Consider the following 27,345-nt stretch of genomic DNA (forward strand, 5'->3'; position numbering starts at 1 on the left):
AATTTGTTTCATTCGGATACTTATCCAACTCCGTTTTGAAAGATAAGATTGAGTCTGACTCCACCGCCCTTTAGAGCAGTGTATTCCAGATTCTAACCACTTTCTGAGGAATGGCCACTCCTGTTCCTATGTATAAAGGCAGAGAAACACGGGATCAATTCCTGCCACACTCACAACCTTGCTAAATATAGCACCGTCATTCTATTCTCGTGACACAAGCTCCAGAAGTGTCGTCCAGCTGTTGAGGTTAAAGCTCTGGTTATGTTCCCAACCATGTTAATGGCACAGCGTTTCCGTCGTGTAGTGGTTGTCACGTTCGCATCACATTCGAAACCGGGTGGAAACATAATGCAAACGTGTTCAATTAATGATCAGATAAAATTAAATCATTCATATTAGTGGTTCAATGTTAACAGAGTGCAGTGTCTCACGATGCTGTTCCATTTGCTGAATTCTCTCGACAGTTCTGTTCACACTCAAATTCGACACAGTGTCTCTCACTCCCTCCCGTTTCCAGCCCTGACGCTGGAGAAACCATATCTCAAAGCTGCACATTCCGTGCATTCAGGTCAGCTGTGAGAGATTATTAAAGGATCCTGCCACGCCACCACGCTTCACAACAGAAAATTAAAGCCACAAACAAACCCATCGACTAATCGCTCTTTCCCAGCTCCAGAGTGAGTGAGGGCGGGACAAGCCCTAACTTCCGCTCCCACACTCTCCAATCAGCCGCTGCCGGCGGAAAGCGGAGAATGCAGCATCAAACAGCGGTTTACCGGTCTTCACTGGGCTGCAAAATGTCACCGTTGGAGAGAACGCTCCCCGTACACCGAACAGCAGCCTCATAAGATGCTTCATCTCAGCTTCCTGAGTTCGAGCCCCAGCTTGCACGAACACTTCTTCACTGGAAACACCATTAATTATCTGATTGCCACGTTTTGCATCATGAAAGTAATCCTAACCGATAACTATATAATCATAGAGGTTTACAGCATGGAAGGAGTCATTTAAGCCCATCGTATCTGCACCGGCCAACAAATGCACAGTTTTAGGTGTGTACCCCTGCACCTTGTTGCATTTCATGTGCACATCTAAGAACTTGTTAAATGTGGTGAGGGTTTCTGCCTGCACCACACTTTCAGTCAGTGAGTTTGAGACCCCCACAAACATCTGCTTGCAGAATGTTCACTTCAAATCCCCTTTAACCCTTACAGTAATTACTTTTAAATTATGCAGCCTGGTTGTTGACCACTCCACTATGTGAAATAGACCCTTTTAATCAACAATATCTAGGCCCCTCCTATTTATATACACCTCAATGCTGTCGCCCATCAGCCTCCTCTGTTCCAAGGAAAACAAACCCATCCTATCCAATCTGTCCTCATAGCAAAGTTGCTCCATTCCCGGCAACATCTACATAAATCTCCTCTGTACCCTCTCCAGCGTATTCACGTTCTTCCTTCAATGCGGTGACCAGAACTGCACGCAGTACTCCAGCTGTGGCCTCACCAGAATTTTATACAGTTCTAGCATAACCCACTTGCTGTTCTCTTCCTTGCTTCTGCCAATAAATGCAACCATTCCATATGACTTCTTAACCAACTTTTCCAACTGGCCAGCTACCTTCAGGGATCTGTGGACAAGCAATCCCAGTTACCTTTGTTCCTCTACACTTCTCAATGTCATACCAGATGATGTGTATTCCCTTTCCTTGTTAGCCCTCCACAAATGCGCGATCTCTCACATCTCTGGATTAAATTCCATTTGCTACTGCTCTACCCTCTTATCAGTTGATTGAAAGCTTCCTGGAGTCTCCAGCTTTCTTCTTCATTATCAACCACACTGCCTATTTTAATAACACCTGAAAACTTCGTAATCATAACACCTATATTCAAGTTTAGATCATTGATAAATACCATAAAAAGCAATGGATCTGGCACTGAAAACTGTGGAACCCCACTGGAAACATCCTTCCAGTCACAAAAACACCCATCAAACATTACCCTTTGCTTCCTGCCTCTGAGCCAAATTTGGATCCAATTTGCCACTTCGCCCTGAATCACATGGGCTTTTACTTAGAAAATGCATAATCATTAAATGTTATCCTGCCTTCATGGGAAAACATCATTAATTGACTGATGATCTTCATTTGCACAACTAAAGAAATGTTAACTGAAGGAGAGTCCTTAATTGAATAACTTATCTGTGCTCTGCACTTTACCTCTGAATCCATAAACCATTTTGGACACTGTGCTTTAGAAGTCTGCTTCAAAATGTTCCTTGCTGGTAACATGTACATGGGACGTTGGAAACAGTGAGAGAGACTGTAGTGCAAGGGACCGTTTATTGTGAAACAGAAAAGCAAATATACATTCAGGAAGAATACCATCGAAAAGAAGTGTGGCCCTAACAGCCAAAAAGAAGATGAAGTGCTGAGCCCTTTTCAGCAAAAAATTATTTTCCCAAACATTTCTCTGACCGAATCTTCACAAAACAAAAATGATGCTTTTAAAGTCATTAAACCCGAATTTTAGTGCACCCGAATCTTCTGAATCAGATACCTGTCGTTGTGCCGACTGAATCCATGTCCCTTTCAATATTCTGCTGACATGCACACTATTAAATGTTCCACTAACTTATAGAATCAAAGAATAAGGGAATGGTTGCAGCCCGTCGAGCCCATGCCAAATCTCAACAAGTCTCACCCCTGTCATTTACCCACAGCTGTGCAATTTGTTTCATTCGGATACTTATCCAACTCCGTTTTGAAAGATAAGATTGAGTCTGACTCCACCGCCCTTTAGAGCAGTGTATTCCAGATTCTAACCACTTGCTGAGGAATGGCCACTCCTGTTCCTATGTATAAAGGCAGAGAAACACGGGATCAATGCCTGCCACACTCACAACCTTGCTAAATATAGCACCGCCATTCTATTCTCGTGACACAAGCTCCAGAAGTGTAGTCCAGCTGTTGAGGTTGAAGCTCTGGTTATGTTCCCAACCATGTTAATGGCACAGCGTTTCCGTAGTGTCGTCGTTGTCACGTTCGCCTCACATTCGAAACCGGGTGGAAACATTATGCAAACGTGTTCAATTAATGATTCGATAAAATTAAATCATTCATATTAGTGGTTCAATATTAACAGAGTGCAGTGTCTCACGATGGTGTTCCATTTGCTGATTTCTCTCTACAGTTCTGTCCACACTCAAATTCTACACAGTGTTTCTCACTCCCTCCCGTTTCCAGCCCTGACGCTGGAGAAACCATATCTCAAAGCTGCACATTCCGTGCATTCAGGTCACTTGTGAGAGATTATTAAAGGATCCTGCCACGCCACCACGCTTCACAACAGAAAATGAAAGCCACAAACAAACCCATCGACTCATCGCTCTTCCCCAGCTCCAGAGTGAGTGAGGGCGGGACAAGCCCTAACTTCCGCTCCCACACTCTCCAATCAGCCGCTGCCGGCGGAAAACGGAGAATGCAGCATCAAACAGCGGTTTACCGCCCTTCACTGGGCTGCAAAATGCCACCATTCGAGACAACGCTCCCCGTACACCGAACAGCAGCCTCATAAGATGCTTCATCTCAGCTTCCTGAGTTCGAGCCCCAGCTTGCACGAACACTTCTTCAATGGAAACACCATTAATTATCTGATTGCCACGTTTTGCATCATGAAAGTAATCCTAACCGATAATTATATAATCATAGAGGTTTACAGCATGGAAGGAGTCATTTAAGCCCATCGTATCTGCACCGGCCAACAAATGCCCAGTTTTAGGTGTGTAGCCCTGCACCTTATTGCATTTCATGTGCACATCTAAGAACTTGTTAAATGTGGTGAGGGTTTCTGCCTGCACCACACGTTCAGGCAGTGAGTTTGAGACCCCCACAAACATCTGCATGCAGAATGTTCACTTCAAATCCCCTTTAACCCTGACACTAATTACTTTTAAATTATGCAGCCTGGTTGTTGACCACTCCACTATGTGAAATAGACCCTTTTAATCAACAATATCTAGGCCCCTCCTATTTTTATACACCTCAATGCTGTCGCCGATCAGCCTCCTCTGTTCCAAGGAAAACAAACCCATCCTATCCAATCTGTCCTCATAGCAAAGTTGCTCCACTCCGGCAACATCTACGTAAATCTCCTCTGTACCCTCTCCAGCGTATTCACGTTCTTCCTTCAATGCGGTGACCAGAACTGCACGCAGTACTCCAGCTGTGGCCTAACCAGAATTTTATACAGTTCTAGCATAACCCACTTGCTGTTCTGTTCCTTGCTTCTGCCAATAAATGCAACCATTCCATATGACTTCTTAACCAACCTTTCCAACTGGCCAGCTACCTTCAGGGATCTGTGGACAAGCAATCCCAGTTACCTTTGTTCCTCTACACTTCTCAATGTCATACCAGTTGATGTGTATTCCCTTTCCTTGTTAGCCCTCCACAAATGCACGATCTCTCACATCTCTGGATTGAATTACATTTCCCGCTGCTCTACCCCCTTATCAGTTGATTGATATCTTCCTGGAGTCTCCAGCTTTCTTCTTCATTATCAACCACACTGCCTATTTTAATAACACCTGAAAACTTTGTAATCATAACACCTATATTCAACTTTAGATCATTGATAAATACCATAAAAAGCAATGGATCTGGCACTGAAAACTGTGGAACCCCACTGGAAACATCCTTCCAGTCACAAAAACATCCATCAAACATTACCCTTTGCTTCCTGCCTCTGAGCGAAATTTGGATCCAATTTGCCACTTTGCCCTGAAACACATGGGCTTTTACTTAGAAAATGCATAATCATTAAATGTTATCCTGCCTTCATGGGAAAACATCATTAATTGACTGATGATCTTCATTTGCACAACTAAAGAAATGTTAACTGAAGGAGAGTCCTTAATTGAATAACTTATCTGTGCTCTGCACTTTACCTCTGAATCCATAAACCATTTTGGACACTGTGCTTTAGAAGTGTGCTTCAAAATGTTCATTGCTGGCAACATGTACATGAGACGTTGGAAACAGTGCGAGAGACTGTAGAGTAAAGGACCGGTTATTTTGAAACAGCAAAGCAAATATACATTCAGGAAGAATACCATCGCAAATAAGTGTGGCCCTAACAGCCAAAAAGAAGATGAAGTGCTGAGCCCTTTTCAGCAAAAAATTATTTTCCCAAACATTTCTCTGACCGAATCTTCACAAAACAAAAATGATGCTTTTAAAGTCATTAAACCCGAATTTTAGTGCACCCGAATCTTCTGAATCAGATACCTGTCGTTGTGCCGACTGAATCCATGTCCCTTTCAATATTCTGCTGACATGCACACTATTAAATGTTCCACTAACTTATAGAATCAAAGAATAAGGGAATGGTTGCAGCCCGTCGAGCCCATGCCAACTCTCAACAAGTCTCACTCCCCTGTCATTTACCCACAGCTGTGCAATTTGTTTCATTCGGATACTTATCCAACTCCGTTTTGAAAGATAAGATTGAGTCTGACTCCACCGACCTTTAGAGCAGTGTATTCCAGATTCTAACCACTTGCTGAGGAATGGCCACTCCTGTTCCTATGTATAAAGGCAGAGAAACACGGGATCAATTCCTGCCACACTCACAACCTTGCTAAATATAGAACCGTCATTCTATTCTCGTGACACAAGCTCCAGAAGTGTAGTCCAGCTGTTGAGGTTAAAGCTCTGGTTATGTTCCCCACGGTGTTACTACAGCGGCGTTTCCGTAGTGTAGTGGTTATCACGTTCGCCTAACATGCGCAAGGTGCCCGGTTCGAAACCGGGCGGAAACATTATGCAAACGTGTTCAATTAATGATTAGATAAAATTAAATCATTCATATTAGTGGCTCAATATTAACAGAGTACAGTAGCTCACGATGCGTTTCCATTTGCTGATTTCTCTCTACAGTTCTGTACACTCTCAAATTCTACACAGTGTCTCTCACTCCCTCCCGTTTCCAGCCCTGACGCTGGAGAAACCATATCTCAAAGCTGCACATTCCGTGCATTCAGGTCAGCTGTGAGAGATTATTAAAGGATCCTGCCATGCCGCCACGCTTCACAACAGAAAATTCAAGCCACAAACAAACCCATCGACTAATCGCTATTCCCCAGCTCCAGAGTGAGTGAGGGCGGGACAAGCCCTAACTTCCGCTCCAACACTCTCCAATCAGCCGCTGCCGGCGGAAAGCGGAAAATGCAGCATCAAACAGCGGTTTACCGCCCTTCATTGGGCTGCAAAATGCCACAGTTCGAGACAACGCTCCCCGTGCACCGAACAGCAGCCTCATAAGATGCTTCATCTCAGCTTCCTGAGTTCGAGCCCCAGTCTTGCACGAACACTTCTTCACTGGATACACCATTAATTATCTGATTGCCACGTTTTGCATCATGAAAGTAATCCTAACCGATAATTTCTAATCATAGAGGTTTACAGCTTGGAAGGAGTCATTTAAGCCCATCGTATCTGCACCGGCCAACAAATGCCCAGTTTGAGGCGTGTACCCCTGCACCTTATTGCATTTCATGTGCACATCTAAGAACTTGTTAAATGTGGTGATGGTTTCTGCCTGCACCACGCTTTCAGGCAGTGAGTTTGAGACCCTCACAAACATCTGCATGCAGAATGTTCACTTCAAATCCCCTTTAACCCTTACACTAATTACTTTTAAATTATGCAGCCTGGTTGTTGACCACTCCACTCTGTGAAATAGAACCTTTCAATCGACAATACCTAGGCCCCTCCTATTTTTATAAACCTCAATGCTGTCGCCCATCAGTCTCCTCTGTTCCAAGGAAAACAAACCCATCCAATCCAATCTGTCCTCATAGCAAAGTTGCTCCACTCCCGGCAACATCTACGTAAATCTCCTCTGTACCCTCTCCAGCGTATTCACGTCCTTCCTTCAATGCGGTGACTAGAACTGCACGCAGTACTCCAGCTGTGGCCTAACCAGAATTTTATACAGTTCTAGCATAACCCACTTGCTGTTCTGTTCCTTGCTTCTGCCACCCATTCCATATGACTTCTTAACCAACTTTTCCAACTGGCCAGCTACCTTCAGGGATCTGTGGACAAGCAATCCCAGTTACCTTTGTTCCTCTACACTTCTCAATGTCATACCAGTTGATGTGTATTCCCTTTCCTTGTTAGCCCTCCACAAATGCGCGATCTCTCACATATCTGGATTAAATTCCATTTGCTACTACCCTACCCTCTTATCAGTTGATTGATATCTTCCTGGAGTCTCCAGCTTTCTTCTTCATTATCAACCACACTGCCTATTTTAATAACACCTGAAAACTTCGTAATCATAACACCTATATTCAAGTTTAGATCATTGATAAATACCATAAAAAGCAATGGATCTGGCACTGAAAACTGTGGAACCCCACTGGAAACATCCTTCCAGTCACAAAAACACCCATCAAACATTACCCTTTGCTTCCTGCCTCTGAGCCAAATTTGGATCCAATTTGCCACTTCGCCCTGAATCACATGGGCTTTTACTTAGAAAATGCATAATCATTAAATGTTATCCTGCCTTCATGGGAAAACATCATTAATTGACTGATGATCTTCATTTGCATAACTAAAGAAATGTTAACTGAAGGAGAGTCCTTAATTGAATAACTTATCTGTGCTCTGCACTTTACCTCTGAATCCATAAACCATTTTGGACACTGTGCTTTAGAAGTCTGCTTCAAAATGTTCCTTGCTGGTAACATGTACATGGGACGTTGGAAACAGTGAGAGAGACTGTAGTGCAAGGGACCGGTTATTGTGAAACAGCAAAGCAAATATACATTCAGGAAGAATACCATCAAAAAGAAGTGTGGCCCTAACAGCCAAAAAGAAGATGAAGTGCTGAGCCCTTTTCAGCAAAAAATTATTTTCCCAAACATTTCTCTGACCGAATCTTCACAAAACAAAAATGATGCTTTTAAAGTCATTAAACCCGAATTTTAGTGCACCCGAATCTTCTGAATCAGATACCTGTCGTTGTGCCGACTGAATCCATGTCCCTTTCAATATTCTGCTGACATGCACACTATTAAATGTTCCACTAACTTATAGAATCAAAGAATAAGGGAATGGTTGCAGCCCGTCGAGCCCATGCCAACTCTCAACAAGTCTCACTCCCCTGTCATTTACCCACAGCTGTGCAATTTGTTTCATTCGGATACTTATCCAACTCCGTTTTGAAAGATAAGATTGAGTCTGACTCCACCGCCCTTTAGAGCAGTGTATTCCAGATTCTAACCACTTTCTGAGGAATGGCCACTCCTGTTCCTATGTATAAAGGCAGAGAAACACGGGATCAATTCCTGCCACACTCACAACCTTGCTAAATATAGCACCGTCATTCTATTCTCGTGACACAAGCTCCAGAAGTGTCGTCCAGCTGTTGAGGTTAAAGCTCTGGTTATGTTCCCAACCATGTTAATGGCACAGCGTTTCCGTCGTGTCGTGGTTGTCACGTTCGCATCACATTCGAAACCGGGTGGAAACATTATGCAAACGTGTTCAATTAATGATAAGATAAAATTAAATCATTCATATTAGTGGTTCAATGTTAACAGAGTGCAGTGTCTCACGATGCTGTTCCATTTGCTGAATTCTCTCGACAGTTCTGTTCACACTCAAATTCGACACAGTGTTTCTCACTCCCTCCCGTTTCCAGCCCTGACGCTGGAGAAACCATATCTCAAAGCTGCACATTCCGTGCATTCAGGTCAGCTGTGAGAGATTATTAAAGGATCCTGCCACGCCACCACGCTTCACAACAGAAAATTAAAGCCACAAACAAACCCATCGACTAATCGCTCTTCCCCAGCTCCAGAGTGAGTGAGGGCGGGACAAGCCCTAACTTCCGCTCCCACACTCTCCAATCAGCCGCTGCCGGCGGAAAGCGGAGAATGCAGCATCAAACAGCGGTTTCCCGGTCTTCACTGGGCTGCAAAATGCCACCGTTGGAGAGAACGCTCCCCGTACACCGAACAGCAGCCTCATAAGATGCTTCATCTCAGCTTCCTGAGTTCGAGCCCCAGCTTGCACGAACACTTCTTCACTGGAAACACCATTAATTATCTGATTGCCACGTTTTGCATCATGAAAGTAATCCTAACCGATAACTATATAATCATAGAGGTTTACAGCATGGAAGGAGTTATTTAAGCCCATCGTATCTGCACCGGCCAACAAATGCACAGTTTTAGGTGTGTACCCCCGCACCTTATTGCATTTCATGTGCACATCTAAGAACTTGTTAAATGTGGTGAGGGTTTCTGCCTGCACCACACTTTCAGGCAGTGAGTTTGAGACCCCCACAAACATCTGCTTGCAGAATGTTCACTTCAAATCCCCTTTAACCCTGACACTAATTACTTTTAAATTATGCAGCCTGGTTGTTGACCACTCCACTCTGTGAAATAGACCCTTTTAATCAACAATATCTAGGCCCCTCCTATTTTTATACACCTCAATGCTGTCGCCCATCAGCCTCCTCTGTTCCAAGGAAAACAAACCCATCCTATCCAATCTGTCCTCATAGCAAAGTTGCTCCACTCCCGGCAACATCTACGTAAATCTCCTCTGTACCCTCTCCAGCGTATTCACGTTCTTCCTTCAATGCGGTCACAAAAACACCCATCAAACATTACCCTTTGCTTCCTGCCTCTGAGCCAAATTTGGATCCAATTTGCCACTTCGCCCTGAATCACATGGGCTTTTACTTAGAAAATGCATAATCATTAAATGTTATCCTGCCTTCATGGGAAAACATCATTAATTGACTGATGATCTTCATTTGCATAACTAAAGAAATGTTAACTGAAGGAGAGTCCTTAATTGAATAACTTATCTGTGCTCTGCACTTTACCTCTGAATCCATAAACCATTTTGGACACTGTGCTTTAGAAGTCTGCTTCAAAATGTTGCTTGCTGGTAACATGTACATGGGACGTTGGAAACAGTGAGAGAGACTGTAGTGCAAGGGACCGGTTATTGTGAAACAGCAAAGCAAATATACATTCAGGAAGAATACCATCAAAAAGAAGTGTGGCCCTAACAGCCAAAAAGAAGATGAAGTGCTGAGCCCTTTTCAGCAAAAAATTATTTTCCCAAACATTTCTCTGACCGAATCTTCACAAAACAAAAATGATGCTTTTAAAGTCATTAAACCCGAATTTTAGTGCACCCGAATCTTCTGAATCAGATACCTGTCGTTGTGCCGACTGAATCCATGTCCCTTTCAATATTCTGCTGACATGCACACTATTAAATGTTCCACTAACTTATAGAATCAAAGAATAAGGGAATGGTTGCAGCCCGTCGAGCCCATGCCAACTCTCAACAAGTCTCACTCCCCTGTCATTTACCCACAGCTGTGCAATTTGTTTCATTCGGATACTTATCCAACTCCGTTTTGAAAGATAAGATTGAGTCTGACTCCACCGCCCTTTAGAGCAGTGTATTCCAGATTCTAACCACTTTCTGAGGAATGGCCACTCCTGTTCCTATGTATAAAGGCAGAGAAACACGGGATCAATTCCTGCCACACTCACAACCTTGCTAAATATAGCACCGTCATTCTATTCTCGTGACACAAGCTCCAGAAGTGTCGTCCAGCTGTTGAGGTTAAAGCTCTGGTTATGTTCCCAAACATGTTAATGGCACAGCGTTTCCGTCGTGTAGTGGTTGTCACGTTCGCATCACATTCGAAACCGGGTGGAAACATTATGCAAACGTGTTCAATTAATGATAAGATAAAATTAAATCATTCATATTAGTGGTTCAATGTTAACAGAGTGCAGTGTCTCACGATGCTGTTCCATTTGCTGAATTCTCTCGACAGTTCTGTTCACACTCAAATTCGACACAGTGTCTCTCACTCCCTCCCGTTTCCAGCCCTGACGCTGGAGAAACCATATCTCAAAGCTGCACATTCCGTGCATTCAGGTCAGCTGTGAGAGATTATTAAAGGATCCTGCCACGCCACCACGCTTCACAACAGAAAATTAAAGCCACAAACAAACCCATCGACTAATCGCTCTTTCCCAGCTCCAGAGTGAGTGAGGGCGGGACAAGCCCTAACTTCCGCTCCCACACTCTCCAATCAGCCGCTGCCGGCGGAAAGCGGAGAATGCAGCATCAAACAGCGGTTTACCGGTCTTCACTGGGCTGCAAAATGCCACCGTTGGAGAGAACGCTCCCCGTACACCGAACAGCAGCCTCATAAGATGCTTCATCTCAGCTTCCTGAGTTCGAGCCCCAGCTTGCACGAACACTTCTTCACTGGAAACACCATTAATTATCTGATTGCCACGTTTTGCATCATGAAAGTAATCCTAACCGATAACTATATAATCATAGAGGTTTACAGCATGGAAGGAGTCATTTAAGCCCATCGTATCTGCACCGGCCAACAAATGCACAGTTTTAGGTGTGTACCCCCGCACCTTATTGCATTTCATGTGCACATCTCAGAACTGGTTAAATGTGGTGAGGGTTTCTGCCTGCACCACACTTTCAGGCAGTGAGTTTGAGACCCCCACAAACATCTGCTTGCAGAATGTTCACTTCAAATCCCCTTTAACCCTGACACTAATTACTTTTAAATTATGCAGCCTGGTTGTTGACCACTCCACTATGTGAAATAGACCCTTTTAATCAACAATATCTAGGCCCCTCCTATTTTTATACACCTCAATGCTGTCGCCCATCAGCCTCCTCTGTTCCAAGGAAAACAAACCCATCCTATCCAATCTGTCCTCATAGCAAAGTTGCTCCACTCCCGGCAACATCTACGTAAATCTCCTCTGTACCCTCTCCAGCGTATTCACGTTCTTCCTTCAATGCGGCGACCAGAACTGCACGCAGTACTCCAGCTGTGGCCTAACCAGAATTTTATACAGTTCTAGCATAACCCACTTGCTGTTCTGTTCCTTGCTTCTGCCAATAAATGCAACCATTCCATATGACTTCTTCACCAACTTTTCCAACTGGCCAGATACCTTCAGGGATCTGTGGATAAGCAATCCCAGTTACCTTTGTTCCTCTACACTTCTCAATGTCATACCAGTTGATGTGTATTCCCTTTCCTTGTTAGCCCTCCACAAATGCGCGATCTCTCATTTTCCACTGCTCTACCACCTTATCAGTTGATTGTTATCTTCCTGGAGTCTCCAGCTTTCTTCTTCATTATCAACCACACTGCCTATTTTAATAACACCTGAAAACTTCGGAATCATAACACCTATATTCAAGTTTAGATCATTGATAAATACCATAAAAAGCAATGGATCTGGCACTGAAAACTGTGGAACCCCACTGGAAACATCCTTCCAGTCACAAAAACACCCATCAAACATTAGCCTTTGCTTCCTGCTTCTGAGCCAAATTTGGATCCAATTTGCCACTTCGCCCTGAATCACATGGGCTTTTACTTAGAAAATGCATAATCATTAAATGTTATCCTGCCTTCATGGGAAAACATCATTAATTGACTGATGATCTTCATTTGCACAACTAAAGAAATGTTAACTGAAGGAGAGTCCTTAATTGAATAAGTTATCTGTGCTCTGCACTTTACCTCTGAATCCATAAACCATTTTGGACACTGTGCTTTAGAAGTCTGTTTCAAAATGTTCCTTGCTGGTAACATGTACATGGGACGTTGGAAACAATGAGATAGACTTTAGTGCAAGGGACTGGTTATTGTGAAACAGCAAAGAAAATATACATTCTGGAAGAATACCATCGAAAAGAAGTGTGGCACTAACAGCCAAAAAGAAGATGAAGTGCTGAGCCCTTTTCAGCAAAAAATGCTTTTCCCAAACATTTCTCTGACCGAATCTTCACAAAACAAAAATTATGCTTTTAAAGTCATTAAACCCGAATTTTCGTGCACCCGAATCTTCTGAATTAGATGCCTCTCGTTGTGCCGACTGAATCCATGTCCCTTTCAATATTCTGCTGACATGCACACTATTAAATGTGCCACAACTTATAGAATCAAAGAATAAGGGAATGGTTGCAGCCCGTCGAGCCCATGCCAACTCTCAACAAGTCTCACTCCCCTGTCATTTACCCAAAGCTGTGCAATTTCTTTCATCAGGATACTTATCCAACTCGGTTTGAAAGATAAGATTGAGTCTGACTCCACCGCCCTTTAGAGCAGTGTATTCCAGATTCTAACCACTTGCTGAGGAATGACCACTCCTGTTCCCATGTATAAAGGCAGAGAAACACGCGATCAATTCCTGCCACACTCACAACCTTGCTAAATATAGCACCGTCATTCTATTATCGTGCCACAAGCTCCAAAAGTGTAGTCCAGCTGTTGAGGTTAAAGCTCTGGTTATGTTCCCCACGGTGTTACTGCCACAGCGTTTCCGTAGTGTAGTGGTTATCACGTTCGCCTCACACGTGAAAGGTCCCCGGTTCGAAACCGGGTGGAAACATTATGCAAACGTGTTCAATTTATGATTAGATAAAATTAAATCATTCATATTAGTGGTTCAATAATAACAGAGTGCAGTGTCTCACGATGCTGTTCCATTTGCTGATTTCTCTCTGCAGTTCTGTACACACTCAAATTCTGCACAGTGTCTCTCACTCCCTCCCGTTTCCAGCCCTGACGCTGGAGAAACCATATCTCAAAGCTGCACATTCCGTGCATTCAGGTCAGCTGTGACAGATTATTAAAGGATCCTGCCACGCCACCACGCTTCACAACAGAAAATTAAAGCCACAAACAAACCCATCGACTAATCGCTCTTCCCCAGCTCCAGAGTGAGTGAGGGCGGGACAAGCCCTAACTTCCGCTCCCACACTCTCCAATCAGTGGCTGCCGGTGGAGAGCGGAGAATGCAACATTAAACAGCGGTTTACCACCCTTCACTGGGCTGCAAAATGCGACCGTCCGAGACAACGCTCCCCGTACACCAAACAGCAGCCTCATAAGATGCTTCATCTCAACTTCCTGAGTTCGAGCCCCAGCTTGCACGAACACTTCTTCACTGGAAACACCATTAATTATCTGATTGCCACGTTTTGCATCATGAAAGTAATCTTAACCGATAATTATATAATCATAGATGTTTACAGCATGGAAGGAGTCATTTAAGCCCATCGTATCTGCACCGGCCAACAAATGCCCAGTTTTAGGTGAGTACCCATTCAACTTATTGCATTTAATGTGCACATCTAAGAACTTGTTAAATGTGGTGAGGGTTTCTGCCTGCACCACACTTTCAGGCAGTGAGTTTGAGACCCCGACAAACATCTGCTTGCAGAATGTTCACTTCAAATCCCCTTTAACCCTTACACTAATTACTTTGAAATTATGCAGCCTGGTTGTTGACCACTCCACTATGTGAAATAGACCCTTTTAATCAACAATATCTAGGCCCCTCCTATTTTTATACACCTCAATGCTGTCGCCCATTAGCCTCCTGTGTTCCAAGGAAAACAAACCCATCCTGTCCAATCTGTCCTCATAGCAAAGTTGCTCCACTCCCGGCAACATCTACGTAAATCTCCTCTGTACCCTCTCCAGCGTATTCACGTTCTTCCTTCAATGCGGTGAACAGAACTGCACGCAGTACTCCAGCTGTGGCCTAACCAGAATTTTATACAGTTCTAGCATAACCCACTTGCTGTTCTGTTCCTTGCTTCTGCCAATAAATGCAACCATTCCATATGACTTCTTAACCAACTTTTCCAACTGGCCAGCTACCTTCAGGGTTCTGTGGACAAGCAATCCCAGTTATCTTTGTTCCTCTACACTTCTCAATGTCATACCAGTTGAATTGTATTCCCTTTCCTTGTTAGCCCTCCACAAATGCGTGATCTCTCACATCTCTGGATTAAATTCCATTTGCCACTGCTCTAACCCCTTATCAGTTGATTGATATCTTCCTGGAGTCTCCAGCTTTCTTCTTCATTATAAACCACACTGCCTATTTTAATAACACCTGAAAACTTCGTAATCATAACACCTATATTCAAGTTTAGATCATTGATAAATACCATAAAAGCAATGGATCTGGCACTGAAAACTGTGGAACCCCACTGGAAACATCCTTCCAGTCACAAAAACACCCATCAAACATTACCCTTTGCTTCCTGCCTCTGAGCCAAATTTGGATCCAATTTGCCACTTCGCCCTGAATCACATGGGCTTTTACTTAGAAAATGCATAATCATTAAATGTTATCCTGCCTTCATGGGAAAACATCATTAATTGACTGATGATCTTCATTTGCACAACTAAAGAAATGTTAACTGAAGGAGAGTCCTTAATTGAATAACTTATCTGTGCTCTGCACTTTACCTCTGAATCCATAAACCATTTTGGACACTGTGCTTTAGAAGTCTGTTTCAAAATGTTCCTTGCTGGTAACATTTACATGGGACGTTGGAAACAGTGAGATAGACTGTAGTGCAAGGGATTGGTTATTGTGAAACAGCAAAGAAAATATCCACCTCGAAGAATACCATCGAAAAGAAGTGTTGACCTAACAGCCAAAAAGAAGATGAAGTGCTGAGCCCTTTTCAGCAAAAAATTCTTTTCCGAAACACTTCTCTGTCCGAATCTTCACAAAACAAAAATGATGCTTTTAAAGTCATTAAACCCGAATTTTCGTGCACCCGAATCTTCTGAATCAGATGCCTCTCGTTGTGCCGACTGAATCCATGTCCCTTTCAATATTCTGCAGACATGCACACAATTAAATGTGCCACTAACTTATAGAATCAAAGAATAAGGGAATGGTTGCAGCCCGTCGAGCCCATGCCAACTCTCAACAAGTCTCACTCCCCTGTCATTTACCCACAGCTGTGCAATTTTTTTCATTCGGATACTAATCCAACTCCGTTTTGAAAGATAAGATTGAGTCTGACTCCACCGCCCTTTAGAGCAGTGTATTCCAGATTCTAACCACTTGCTGAGGAATGGCCACTCCTGTTCCTATGGAAAAAGGCAGAGAAACACGGGATCAATTCCTGCCACACTCACAACCTTGCTAAATATAGCACCGTCATTCTATTCTCGTGACACAAGCTCCAGAAGTGTAGTCCAGCTGTTGAGGTTAAAGCTCTGGTTATGTTCCCCACTGTCTTTCTGCCACAGCGTTTCCGTAGTGTAGTGGTTATCACATTCGCCTAACACGAGCAAGATTCCCGGTTCGAAACCGGGCGGAAACATTATGCAAACGTGTTCAATTAATGATTAGATAAAATTAAATCATTCATATTAGTGGTTCAATATTAACAGAGTGCAGTGTCTCACGATGCTGTTCCATTTGCTGATTTCTCTCTGCAGTTCTGTGCACTCTCAAATTCTACACAGTGTCTGTCACTTCCTCCCGTTTCCAGCCCTGACGCTGGAGAAACCATATCTCAAAGCTGCACATTCCGTGCATTCAGGTCAGCTGTGAGAGATTATTAAAGGATCCTGCCATGCCGCCACGCTTCACAACAGAAAATTAAAGCCACAAACAAACCCATCGACTAATCACTATTCCCCAGCTCCAGAGTGAGTGAGAGCGGGACAAGCCCTAACTTCCGCTCCAACACTCTCCAATCAGCCGCTGCCGGCGGAAAGCGGAAAATGCAGCATCAAACAGCGGTTTACCGCCCTTCATTGGGCTGCAAAATGCCACCGTTCGAGACAACGCTCCCCGTACACCGAACAGCAGCCTCATAAGATGCTTCATCTCACCTTCCTGAGTTCGAGCCCCAGCTTGCACGAACACTTCTTCACTGGAAACACCATTAATTATCTGATTGCCACGTTTTGCATCATGAAAGTAATCCTAACCGATAATTATATAATCATAGAGGTTTACAGCATGGAAGGAGTCATTTAAGCCCATCGTATCTGCACCGGCCAACAAATGCCCAGTTTTAGGTGTGTCCCCCTGCACCTTATTGCATTTCATGTGCACATCTAAGAACTTGTTAAATGTGGTGAGGGTTTCTGCCTGCACCACACTTTCAGGCAGTGAGTTTGAGACCCCCACAATCATCTGCATGCAGAATGTTCACTTCAAATCCCCTTTAACCCTTACACTAATTACTTTTAAATTATGCAGCCTGGTTGTTGACCACTCCGCTATGTGAAATAGACCCTTTTAAACAACAATATCTAGGCCCCTCCTATTTTTATACACCTCAATACTGTCGCCCATCAGCCTCCTCTGTTCCAAGGAAAACAAACCCATCCTATCCAATCTGTCCTCATAGCAAAGTTGCACCACTCCCGGCAACAACTACGTAAAGCTCCTCTGTACCCTCTCCAGCGTATTCACGTACTTCCTTCAATGCGGTGACTAGAACTGCACGCAGTACTCCAGCTGTGGCCTAACCAGAATTTTATACAGTTCTAGCATAACCCACTTGCTGTTCTGTTCCTTGCTTCTGCCAATAAATGCTACCATTCCATATGACTTCTTAACCAACTTTTCCAACTGGCCAGCTACCTTCAGGGATCTGTGGACAAGCAATGCCAGTTACCTTTGTTCCTCTACACTTCTCAATGTCATAACAGTTGATGTGTATTCCCTTTCCTTGTTAGCCCTCCACAAATGCGCTATCACTAACATCTCTGGATTAAATTCCATTTGCCACTGCTCTACCCCCTTATCTGTTGATTGATATCTTCCTGGAGTCTCCAGCTTTCTTCTTCATTATCAACCCACTGCCTATTTTAATAACACCTGAAAACTTCGTAATCATAACACCTATATTCAAGTTTAGATCATTGATAAATACCATAAAAAGCAATGGATCTGGCACTGAAAACTGTGGAACCCCACTGGAAACATCCTTCCAGTCACAAAAACACCCATCAAACATTACCCTTTGCTTCCTGCCTCTGAGCCAAATTTGGATCCAATTTGCCACTTCGCCCTGAATCACATGGGCTTTTACTTAGAAAATGCATAATCATTAAATGTTATCCTGCCTTCATGGGAAAACATCATTAATTGACTGATGATCTTCATTTGCACAACTAAAGAAATGTTAACTGAAGGAGAGCCCTTAATTGAATAACTTATCTGTGCTCTGCACTTTACCTCTGAATCCATAAACCATTTTGGACAGTGTGCTTTAGAAGTCTGCTTCAAAATGTTCCTTGCAGGTAACATGTACATGGGACGTTGGAAACAGTGAGATAGACTGTAGTGCAAGGGACTGGTTATTGTGAAACAGCAAAGAAAATATACATTCTGGAAGAATACCATCGAAAAGAAGTGTGACCCTAACAGCCAAAAAGAAGATGAAGTGCTGAGCCCTTTTCAGCAAAAAATTCTTTTCCCAAGCATTTTTATGACCGAATCTTCACAAAACAAAAATGATGCTTTTAAAGTCATTAAACCCGAATTTTAGTGCACCCAAATCTTCTGAATCAGATGCCTCTCGTTGTGCCGACTGAATCCATGTCCCTTTCGATATTCTGCTGACATGCACACTATTAAATGTGCCACTAACTTATACAATCAAAGAATAAGGGAATGGTTGCAGCCCGTCGAGCCCATGCCAACTCTCAACAAGTCTCACTCCCCTGTCATTTACACACAGCTGTGCAATTTTTTTCATTCGGATAATTATCCAACTCGTTTTGAAAGATAAGAATGAGTCTGACTCCACCGCCCTTTAGAGCAGTGTATTCCAGATTTTAACCACTTGCTGAGGAATGGCCACTCCTGTTCCTCTGTATAAAGGCAGAGAAACACCGGATCAATTCCTGCCACACTCACAACCTTGCTAAATTTCGCACCGTCATTCTATTCTCGTGACACAAGCTCCATAAGTGTAGTCCAGCTGTTGAGGTTAAAGCTCTGGTTATGTTCCCAACAATGCTGCTGCCACAGCATTTCCGTAGTGTAGTGGTTATCACGTTCGCATCACACGCGAAAGGTCCCCAGTTCGAAACCGGGCGGAAACATTATGCAAACGTGTTCAATTAATGATTAGCTAAAATTAAATCATTCATATTCGTGGTTCAATATTAACAGAGTGCAGTGTCTCACGATGCTGGTCCATTTGCTGATTTCTCTCTGCAGTTCTGTTCACACTTAAATTCTTCACAGTGTCTCTCACTCCCTCCCGTTTCCATCCCTGACGATGGAGAAACCATATCTCAAAGCTGCACATTCCGTGCATTCTGGTCAGCTGTGAGCTTTTCTTAAAGGATCCTGCCACGCCACCAAGCTTCACAACAGAAAATTAAAGCCACAAACAAACCCATCGACTAATCGCTCTTCCACAGCTCCAGAATGAGTGAGGGCGGGACAAGCCCTAACTTCCGCTCCCACACTCTCCAATCAGCCGCTGCCGGCGGAAAGCGGAGAATGCAGCATCAAACAGCGGTTTACCGCCCTTCACTGGGCTGCAAAATGCCACCGTTCGAGACAACGCTCCCCGGACACCGAACAGCAGCCTCATAAGATGCTTCATCTCAGCTTCCTGAGTTCGAGCCCCAGCTTGCACGAACACTTCTTCACTGGAAACACCATTAATTATCTGATTGCCACGTTTTGCATCATGAAAGTAATCCTAACCGATAATTATATAATCATAGAGGTTTACAGCATGGAAGGAGTCATTTAAGCCCATCGTATCTGCACCGGCCAACAAATGCCCAGTTTTAGGTGTGTCCCCCTGCACCTTATTGCATTTCATGTGCACATCTAAGAACTTGTTAAATGTGGTGAGGGTTTCTGCCTGCACCACACTTTCAGGCAGTGAGTTTGAGACCCCCACAAACATCTGCAAGCAGAATGTTCACTTCAAATCCCCTTTAACCCTTACACTAATTACTTTTAAATTATGCAGCCTGGTTGTTGACCACTCCGCTATGTGAAATAGACCCTTTTAAACAACAATATCTAGGCCCCTCTTTTTTTTTATACACCTCAATACTGTCGCCCATCAGCCTCCTCTGTTCCAAGGAAAACAAACCCATCCTATCCAATCTGTCCTCATAGCAAAGTTGCTCCACTGCTGGCAACAACTACGTAAAGCTCCTCTGTACCCTCTCCAGCGTATTCACGTCCTTCCTTCAATGCGGTGACTAGAACTGCACGCAGTACTCCAGCTTTGGCCTAACCAGAATTTTATACAGTTCTAGCATAAACCACTTGCTGTTCTGTTCCTTGCTTCTGCCAATAAATGCAACCATTCCATATGACTTCTTAACCAACTTTTCCAACTGGCCAGCTACCTTCGGGGATCTGTGGACAAGCAATCCCAGTTACCTTTATCCTCTACACTTCTCAATGTCATACCAGTTGATGTGTATTCCCTTTCCTTGTTAGCCCTCCAAAAATGCGCGATCTCTCACATCTCTGGATTAAATTCCATTTGCCACTGCTCTACCCCCTTATCAGTTGATTGATATCTTCCTGGAGTCTCCAGCTTTCTTCTTCATTATCAACCCACTGCCTATTTTAATAACACCTGAAAACTTCGTAATCATAACACCTATATTCAAGTTTAGATCATTGATAAATACCATAAAAAGCAATGGATCTGGCACTGAAAACTGCGGAACCCCACTGGAATCATCCTTCCAGTCACAAAAACACCCATCAAACATTACCCTTTGCTTACTGCCTCTGAGCCAAATTTGGATCCAATATGCCACTTCGCCCTGAATCACATGGGCATTTACTTAGAAAATGCATAATCATTAAATGTTATCCTGCCTTCATGGGAAAACATCATTAATTGACTGATGATCTTCATTTGCACAACTAAAGAAATGTTAACTGAAGGAGAGACCTTAATTGAATAACTTATCTGTGCTCTGCACTTTACCTCTGAATCCATAAACCATTTTGGACAGTGTGCTTTAGAAGTCTGCTTCAAAATGTTCCTTGCTGGTAACATGTACATGGGACGTTGGAAACAGTGAGATAGACTGTAGTGCAAGGGACTGGTTATTGTGAAACAGCAAAGAAAATATACATTCTGGAAGAATACCATCGAAAAGAAGTGTGACCCTAACAGCCAAAAAGAAGATGAAGTGCTGAGCCCTTTTAAGCAAAAAATTCTTTTCCCAAACATTTTTCTGACCGAATCTTCACAAAACAAAAATGATGCTTTTAAAGTCATTAAACCCGAATTTTCGTGCACCCAAATCTTCTGAATCAGATGCCTCTCGTTGTGCCGACTGAATCCATGTCCCTTTCGATATTCTGCTGACATGCACACTATTAAATGTGCCACTAACTTATACAATCAAAGAATAAGGGAATGGTTGCAGCCCGTCGAGCCCATGCCAACTCTCAACAAGTCTCACTCCCCTGTCATTTACACACAGCTGTGCAATTTTTTTCATTCGGATACTTGTCCAACTCGTTTTGAAAGATAAGAATGAGTCTGACTCCACCGCCCTTTAGAGCAGTGTATTCCAGATTTTAACCACTTGCTGAGGAATGGCCACTCCTGTTCCTCTGTATAAAGGCAGAGAAACACGGGATCAATTCCTGCCACACTCACAACCTTGCTAAATATAGCACCGTCATTCTATTCTCGTGACACAAGCTCCATCAGTGTAGTCCAGCTGTTAAGGTTAAAGCTCTGGTTATGTTCCCAACAATGCGACTGCCACAGCATTTCCGTAGTGTAGTGGTTATCACGTTCGCCTCACACGCGAAAGGTCCCTGGTTCGAAACCGGGAGGAAACATTATGCAAACGTGTTCAATTAATGATTAGCTAAAATTAAATCATTCATATTCGTGGTTCAATATTAAAAGAGTGCAGTGTCTCACGATGCTGTTCCATTTGCTGATTTCTCTCTGCAGTTCTGTTCACACTCAAATTCTTCACAGTGTCTCTCACTCCCTCCCGTTTCCAGCCCTGACGCTGGAGAAACCATATCTCAAAGCTGCACATTCCGTGCATTCAGGTCAGCTGTGAGAGATTATTAAAGGATCCTGCCACGCCACCAAGCTTCACAACAGAAAATTAAAGCCACAAACAAACCCATCGACTAATCGCTCTTCCCCAGCTCCAGAATGAGTGAGGGCGGGACAAGCCCGAACTTCCGCTCCCACACTCTCCAATCAGCCGCTGCCGGCGGAAAGCGGAGAATGCAGCATCAAACAGCGGTTTACCGCCCTTCACTGGGCTGCAAAATGCCACCGTTCGAGACAACGCCCCCCGTACACCGAACAGCAGCCTCATAAGATGCTTCATCTCAGCTTCCTGAGTTCGAGCCCCAGCTTGCACGAACACTTCTTCACTGGAAACACCATTAATTATCTGATTGCCACGTTTTGCATCATGAAAGTAATCCTAACCGATAATTATATAATCATAGAGGTTTACAGCATGGAAGGAGTCATTTAAGCCCATCGTATCTGCACCGGCCAACAAATGCCCAGTTTTAGGTGTGTCCCCCTGCACCTTATTGCATTTCATGTGCACATCTAAGAACTTGTTAAATGTGGTGAGGGTTTCTGCCTGCACCACACTTTCAGGCAGTGAGTTTGAGACCCCCACAAACATCTGCATGCAGAATGTTCACTTCAAATCCCCTTTAACCCTTACACTAATTACTTTGAAATTATGCAGCCTGGTTGTTGACCACTCCGCTATGTGAAATAGACCCTTTTAAACAACAATATCTAGGCCCCTCCTATTTTTATACACTTCAATACTGTCGCCCATCAGCCTCCTCTGTTCCAAGGAAAACAAACCCATCCTATCCAATCTGTCCTCATAGCAAAGTTGCTCCACTCCCGGCAACAACTACGTAAATCTCCTCTGTACCCTCTCCAGCGTATTCACGTCCTTCCTTCAATGCGGTGACTAGAACTGCACGCAGTAATCCAGCTGTGGCCTAACCAGAATTTTATACAGTTCTAGCATAACCCACTTGCTGTTCTGTTCCTTGCTTCTGCCAGTAAATGCTACCATTCCATATGACTTCTTAACCAACTTTTCCAACTGGCCAGCTACCTTCAGGGATCTGTGGACAAGCAATCCCAGTTTCCTTTGTTCCTCTACACTTCTCAATGTCATACCAGTTGATGTATATTCCCTTTTCTTGTTAGCCCTCCACAAATGCGCTACCACTAACATCTCTGGATTAAATTCCATTTGCCACTGCTCTACCCCCTTATCTGTTGATTGATATCTTCCTGGAGTCTTCAGCTTTCTTCTTCATTATCAACCCACTGCCTATTTTAATAACACCTGAAAACTTCGTAATCATAACACCTATATTCAAGTTTAGATCATTGATAAATACCATAAAAAGCAATGGATCTGGCACTGAAAACTGCAGAACCCCACTGGAATCATCCTTCCAGTCACAAAAACACCCATCAAACATTACCCTTTGCTTACTGCCTCTGAGCCAAATTTGGATCCAATATGCCACTTCGCCCTGAATCACATGGGCATTTACTTAGAAAATGCATGATCATTAAATGTTATCCTGCCTTCATGGGAAAACATCATTAATTGACTGATGATCTTCATTTGCACAACTAAAGAAATGTTAACTGAAGGAGAGTCCTTAATTGAATAACTTATCTGTGCTCTGCACTTTACCTCTGAATCCATAAACCATTTTGGACAGTGTGCTTTAGAAGTCTGCTTCAAAATGTTCCTTGCTGGTAACATGTACATGGGACGTTGGAAACAGTGAGATAGACTGTAGTGCAAGGGACTGGTTATTGTGAAACAGCAAAGAAAATATACATTCTGGAAGAATACCATCGAAAAGAAGTCTGACCCTAACAGCCAAAAAGAAGATGAAGTGCTGAGCCCTTTTCAGCAAAAAATTATTTTCCCAAACATTTTTCTGACCGAATCTTCACAAAACAAAAATGATGCTTTTAAAGTCATTAAACCCGAATTTTCGTGCACCCAAATCTTCTGAATCAGATGGCTCTCGTTGTGCCGACTGAATCCACGCCCCTTTCGATATTCTGCTGACATGCACACTATTAAATGTGCCACTAACTTATACAATCAAAGAATAAGGGAATGGTTGCAGCCCGTCGAGCCCATGCCAACTCTCAACAAGTCTCACTCCCCTGTCATTTACACAAAGCTGTGCAATTTTTTTCATTCGGATACTTATCCAACTCGTTTTGAAAGATAAGAATGAGTCTGACTCCACCGCCCTTTAGAGCAGTGTATTCCAGATTTTAACCACTTGCTGAGGAATGGCCACTCCTGTTCCTCTGTATAAAGGCAGAGAAACACGGGATCAATTCCTGCCACACTCACAACCTTGCTAAATATAGCACCGTCATTCTATTCTCGTGACACAAGCTCCATCAGTGTAGTCCAGCTGTTGAGGTTAAAGCTCTGGTTATGTTCCCAACAATGCGACTGCCACAGCATTTCCGTAGTGTAGTGGTTATCACGTTCGCCTCACACGCGAAAGGTCCCTGGTTCGAAACCAGGAGGAAACATTATGCAAACGTGTTCAATTAATGATTAGCTAAAATTAAATCATTCATATTCGTGGTTCAATATTAACAGAGTGCAGTGTCTCACGATGCTGGTCCATTTGCTGATTTCTCTCTGCAGTTCTGTTCACACTCAAATTCTTCACAGTGTCTCTCACTCCCTCCCGTTTCCAGCCCTGACGCTGGAGAAACCATATCTCAAAGCTGCACATTCCGTGCATTCAGGTCAGCTGTGAGAGATTATTAAAGCATCCTGCCACGCCACCACGCTTCACAACAGAAAATTAAAGCCACAAACAAACCCATCGACTAATCGCTCTTCCCCAGCTCCAGACTAAGTGAGGGCGGGACAAGCCCGAACTTCCGCTCCCACACTCTCCAATCAGCCGCTGCCGGCGGAAAGCGGAGAATGCAGCATCAAACAGCGGTTTACCGCCCTTCACTGGGCTGCAAAATGCCACCGTTCGAGACAACGCCCCCCGTACACCGAACAGCAGCCTCATAAGATGCTTCATCTCAGCTTCCTGAGTTCGAGCCCCAGCTTGCACGAACACTTCTTCACTGGAAACACCATTAATTATCTGATTGCCACGTTTTGCATCATGAAAGTAATCCTAACCGATAATTATATAATCATAGAGGTTTACAGCATGGAAGGAGTCATTTAAGCCCATCGTATCTGCACCGGCCAACAAATGCCCAGTTTTAGGTGTGTCCCCCTGCACCTTATTGCATTTCATGTGCACATCTAAGAACTTGTTAAATGTGGTGAGGGTTTCTGCCTGCACCACACTTTCAGGCAGTGAGTTTGAGACCCCCACAAACATCTGCATGCAGAATGTTCACTTCAAATCCCCTTTAACCCTTACACTAATTACTTTTAAATTATGCAGCCTGGTTGTTGACCACTCCGCTATGTGAAATAGACCCTTTTAAACAACAATATCTAGGCCCCTCCTATTTTTATACACCTCAATACTGTCGCCCATCAGCCTCCTCTGTTCCAAGGAAAACAAACCCATCCTATCCAATCTGTCCTCATAGCAAAGTTGCTCCACTGCCGGCAACAACTACGTAAAGCTCCTCTGTACCCTCTCCAGCGTATTTCCGTCCTTCCTTCAATGCGGTGACTAGAACTGCACGCAGTACTCCAGCTGTGGCCTAACCAGAATTTTATACAGTTCTAGCATAAACCACTTGCTGTTCTGTTCCTTGCTTCTGCCAATAAATGCAACCATTCCATATGACTTCTTAACCAACTTTTCCAACTGGCCAGCTACCTTCGGGGATCTGTGGACAAGCAATCCCAGTTACCTTTATCCTCTACACTTCTCAATGTCATACCAGTTGATGTGTATTCCCTTTCCTTGTTAGCCCTCCACAAATGCGCGATCTCTCACATCTCTGGATTAAATTCCATTTGCCACTGCTCTACCCCCTTATCAGTTGATTGATATCTTCCTGGAGTCTCCAGCTTTCTTCTTCATTATCAACCACACTGCCTATTTTAATAACACCTGAAAACTTCGTAAGCATAACACCTATATTCAAGTTTAGATCATTGATAAATACCATAAAAAGCAATGGATCTGGCACTGAAAACTGTGGAACCCCACTGGAAACATCCTTCCAGTCACAAAAACACCCATCAAACATTACCCTTTGCTTCCTGCCTCTGAGCCAAATTTGGATCTAATTTGCCACTTCGCCCTGAATCACATGGGCTTTTACTTAGAAAATGCATAATCATTAAATGTTATCCTGCCTTTGTGGGAAAACATCATTAATTGACTGATGATCTTCATTTGCACAACTAAAGAAATGTTAACTGAAGGAGAATCCTTAATTGAATAACTTATCTGTGCTCTGCACTTTACCTCTGAATCCATAAACCATTTTGGACACTGTGCTTTAGAAGTCTGCTTCAAAATGTTCATTGCTGGTAACATGTATACGAGACGTTGGAAACAGTGAGATAGACTGCAGTGCAAGGGACTGGTTATTGTGAAACAGCAAAGAAAATATAAATTCTGGAAGAATACCATCGAAAAGAAGTGTGGCCCTAACAGCCAAAAAGAAGATAAAGTGCTGAGCCCTTTTCAGCAAAAAATTATTTTTCAAACATTTCTCTGACCGAATCTTCATAAAAGAAAAATGATGCTTTTAAAGTCATTAAACCCGAATTTTCGTGCACCCGAATCTTCTGAATCAGATGCCTCTCGTTGTGTCGACTGAATCCATGTCCCTTTCAATATTCTGCTGACATGCACACTACTAAATGTGCCACTAACTCATAGAATCAAAGAATAAGGGAATGGATGCAGCCCGTCGAGTCCATGCCAACTCTCAACAAGTCTCACTCCCCTGTCATTTACCCACAGCTGTGCAATTTTTTTCATTCGGATACTTATCCAACTCCGTTTTGAAAGATAAGATTGAGTCTGACTCCACCGCCCTTTAGAGAAGTGTATTCCAGATTCTAACCACTTGCTGAGGAATGGCCACTCCTGTTCCTATGTATAAAGGCAGAGAAACACGGGATCAATTCCTGCCACACTCACAACCTTGCTAAATATCGCACCGTTATTCGATTCTCGTGACACAAGCTCCAGAAGTGTAGTCCAGCTGTTGAGGTTAAAGCTCTGGTTATGTTCCCAACGATGTTATTGCACCAGCGTTTCCGTAGTGTAGTGGTTATCACATTCGCCTAACACGCGAAAGGTCCCCGGTTCGAAACCGGGCGGAAACATTATGCAAACGTGTTCAATTCATGATCAGATAAAATTAAATCATTCATATTAGTGGTTCAATGTTAACAGAGTGCAGTGTCTCACGATGCTGTTCCATTTGCTGATTTCTCTCTGCAG

General features: G+C 43.4%; 7 non-coding genes across 7 annotated transcripts; all 7 read left to right on the forward strand.

The window, feature by feature from the left end:
* The first annotated feature begins 5,750 nt into the window (after nt 1-5,750).
* trnav-aac (transfer RNA valine (anticodon AAC)) lies at nt 5,751-5,823 on the forward strand. Its single transcript has one exon. It is a non-coding gene; the product is annotated as a tRNA-Val (tRNA).
* Nucleotides 5,824-13,424: 7,601 nt separating this feature from the next.
* On the forward strand, nt 13,425-13,497 carry trnav-cac (transfer RNA valine (anticodon CAC)). Its single transcript has one exon. It is a non-coding gene; the product is annotated as a tRNA-Val (tRNA).
* A 2,673-nt stretch (nt 13,498-16,170) lies between these two features.
* Nucleotides 16,171-16,243, forward strand: trnav-aac (transfer RNA valine (anticodon AAC)). Its single transcript has one exon. It is a non-coding gene; the product is annotated as a tRNA-Val (tRNA).
* Nucleotides 16,244-18,916: 2,673 nt separating this feature from the next.
* trnav-cac (transfer RNA valine (anticodon CAC)) lies at nt 18,917-18,989 on the forward strand. Its single transcript has one exon. It is a non-coding gene; the product is annotated as a tRNA-Val (tRNA).
* Nucleotides 18,990-21,662: 2,673 nt separating this feature from the next.
* On the forward strand, nt 21,663-21,735 carry trnav-cac (transfer RNA valine (anticodon CAC)). Its single transcript has one exon. It is a non-coding gene; the product is annotated as a tRNA-Val (tRNA).
* A 2,673-nt stretch (nt 21,736-24,408) lies between these two features.
* trnav-cac (transfer RNA valine (anticodon CAC)) lies at nt 24,409-24,481 on the forward strand. Its single transcript has one exon. It is a non-coding gene; the product is annotated as a tRNA-Val (tRNA).
* Nucleotides 24,482-27,154: 2,673 nt separating this feature from the next.
* trnav-aac (transfer RNA valine (anticodon AAC)) lies at nt 27,155-27,227 on the forward strand. The gene has a single exon. It is a non-coding gene; the product is annotated as a tRNA-Val (tRNA).
* Nucleotides 27,228-27,345: the final 118 nt, after the last annotated feature.

The sequence above is a fragment of the Pristiophorus japonicus genome, chromosome 3 (assembly GCF_044704955.1).
Source record: "Pristiophorus japonicus isolate sPriJap1 chromosome 3, sPriJap1.hap1, whole genome shotgun sequence".
NCBI classification, from domain to species: Eukaryota; Metazoa; Chordata; class Chondrichthyes; family Pristiophoridae; genus Pristiophorus; species Pristiophorus japonicus.